At 44.4% G+C, this 2,858-nt stretch overlaps 1 non-coding gene across 1 annotated transcript; it reads left to right on the top strand.

Annotated features, from left to right (window-relative positions):
• The first annotated feature begins 705 nt into the window (after positions 1 to 705).
• On the top strand, positions 706 to 824 carry LOC145405174 (5S ribosomal RNA). The gene has a single exon (XR_013898276.1). It is a non-coding gene; the product is annotated as a 5S ribosomal RNA (ribosomal RNA).
• The last annotated feature ends 2,034 nt before the right edge of the window (positions 825 to 2,858 follow it).

Here is a 2,858-nt window from a genome sequence, read left to right as displayed (position 1 = left end):
TGCACGAGAGGACAAAGATAATATTTTCTGCCTGGGTCGAGGTAATGGGTGTAGTTGTGCTTGTTTAGGTATGGCCAGGAGTGAAAAAATAAAAAATGCACTTATAAAAGCAGCAGGCTTTGAACTGCTTGATGAGGTGTAGGCTATGGGAATGTAGTCTAGGTCAGTCTGAAGACATTCAGAACCTTTGTTCTCTTCCCCAAAATTTTCGCTGTTTTTTTTTTAGGGCGCGCTCAAACGACACCTGTGGCCATTTATCAGCTAAACATCATTCAACACAGGCAGCCATGGAGAGGTTGTTAGTCAAAATTCCACTCTGTCTTGATCCATTGCTTGCCTATCCACCAGTTTTCACTGAAATGACATAATTGGACATAAAATGACCTCACTGGACCTGAAGTGGACTAAACAGAATCTTCATTGGCTAGTTAGATCTGAATGACTGTAGAGCAACCTGTACAGTAGTGCACTCCCTGGCCCAATATCAGCTTAATGGGCCAGATTGAACATGTGACCTGAAAAAACCATCAGAACAATCTGATGTTGTTTAGATCATGCAGAGAGCTAATGTGCATTTTTTACAATTGTTCTAACAGTATTTTAGTGCATACTCATATATGGTATACTATATAAATACTTTAACCACACTGATCTGGGCATGAATATGGGTACAGAAAGGGTGCTGATAATATTAAGATTGATTCTGCCAACGGCCATGCCACGTTGAGTACACCGCTTCCCGTCCGATCAGCGAAGTTAAGCAACGTTGGGTCTGGTTAGTACTTGGATGGGTGACCGCCTGGAAACACCAGATGCTGTTGGCATCCCTACGTGTCAAGTGGGGTTGGTGGAGGATTGGTGCCCCTCCCTGTAAAAACAATTAACTCTAAGCCCTTGACCACCCCGTTTGGGATACGTGGCGTCTGGCAATGGATGGATGGATGGATTCTGCACATAGGAACTCCTGTTTTACTTTTTTTTTTTTTTTTCTTTTTTGACCACTTCAGCAGTGCTTGCCTTTCTGATCGTTACCTTTGTTGTTGCCTCCATGGTCGTCATTAACCTCATCATTGCCAATCACTGTTAAGGTGGAGGACAGTATACACTGTTCCCTGTCATCCTTAGTCTCAGTTGCTGGGGAGAGACCAACTGGTGCCTTAGTAGCCCCAACTTGGTGATGGGCAGACACCACTAATTGCCCCACAGAGGGCTCTTGTATAGTTACCTTACCTTGTTAGCAGTGACTCAGGCTTCAGCTCATGAATGCCCAAATTACATAGTTTAAATTGTTTCCTTTTTTAGCGGCCCAAAAGAACACTGGGAATAAGCTGGGTTTGGGGACAATGAGGGCTGATTGCCAGTCTAGTACAATGGACTACTGACAGGTACTTGGCAAGAGAATCAAGACCATAGGAGACTGACTGGGTTGGCAGGTGAGAGATGCAGATAGAAGAGGTAGAGTTCTCCACAATGAGAAGAAATGATTGGGACTGCCAACCCAGGACTGATGGGCATACATTATTGGTAGCTGGTACTGTCAGGTGGGGCCTGTGACTGGATGGTATGTCAGGTGAACACATGCCATGGAGCAGGAATGTTTGCTTTTTATGTTTAGGCTTGGGCTGGCTTGTCATTTTGCACTCTGCCGTGCCAGCTTCGTCGAGAACAATTGTTCTGTTGGTCCAATGCTGGTTTCACTCATGGCATGTGCTTGTTATTTACATCATTTACACAGTCCTAATTGGGTACCAGCATCAATAGGGAGTTGTATAAGTACTCACAACAGCACATCAACAAGATTCAGGAAATTTACAGTTTATGAAGCAGGTGAGAAATTCTCTGCAGAGCTCTTGAGAGAGTGGCAGAAGCCACAGGAGATACATGCCATTAGTTGGAGGACAGTCTGAGCTCAGCTGGGTGCCCAGAACCATGACCTAGTCCAACTGAGGTGGAGTCTACTTGGAAACCATCTTTGTCTGAAAATAGGTATATGATATGGCTGCTATGCCTTGAAAGCAAGTGACTCACTTTTTACTCACAGCAAGGGAGGCAAGGACTTTACTTTTGTCAAGTGTGCTGGCATCATTTAGTCAAAACCTATATCTCTTTGCATGACCAGACAAGCCTGATCAGCTACCATACAAGTTGTGAGAGATTAGATGGTCAAAGAAGATGGGGAGTAGTTTGGGAGCAAGGTTTAGTGAGGAGTGGAGCGGAAGGCTAGTGAAGGTTAAGGAGTGGGAAGAAATGCAGGCAGTGGCAAGGGGATGTAATGAGGTCCATACAAGCTCACATTACCAGAGGCAATGTAGGGATCCTCTCTTTGTCTCAAGTATAATGTGCATGCCTGATGAGTGTGTGGACCCAAGTTTGCATCTTACCCAGGACAGTGATTAATTTAGTTTCCTACAGCATTTACATTGGTCAGCAGTGGTGTGGAATGTGAGGAGAGGTTTGGTTGGCAATATGATTCAGATGGGAAGGATTTCATGTTGGAGATGGCAGCGTCCTTGCTGTTCCACATCCAAGGGATGGGCTGCAGGTTCCGTTACCCACTGCAGGTCCTGTTACCCAGCATCCCCTATGGTGGCCTCCAGTGCTAAGCTACCATGTGTGTGTTCCTACCTAATTGTATCTCTACAGGAATGAGTCAAGCTCTTACTGTCCCACGTATTAAACCATTTTTAACATACTTATCCTTAAATTTATGAATAGTTTTGCCACATACTATTTCATTCGGTAGTACATTCCACTGATCAATTGCCCTGTTTGGGAAACTGAATTTCCTTACGTCTTTATTGCCTCTCATTTTATATAGTTTTTTTTGCAGTGTCCTCTTGCTGATGCTTCTCCATAGG

This window comes from Coenobita brevimanus, chromosome 65, assembly GCF_032717465.1.
Source record: "Coenobita brevimanus isolate Jiangsu-jjx chromosome 65, ASM3271746v2, whole genome shotgun sequence".
Classification (NCBI taxonomy): Eukaryota; Metazoa; Arthropoda; class Malacostraca; order Decapoda; family Coenobitidae; genus Coenobita; species Coenobita brevimanus.
Note: the sequence above shows the minus strand (reverse complement) of the source record. Positions and strands in the feature narration are given on the sequence as shown.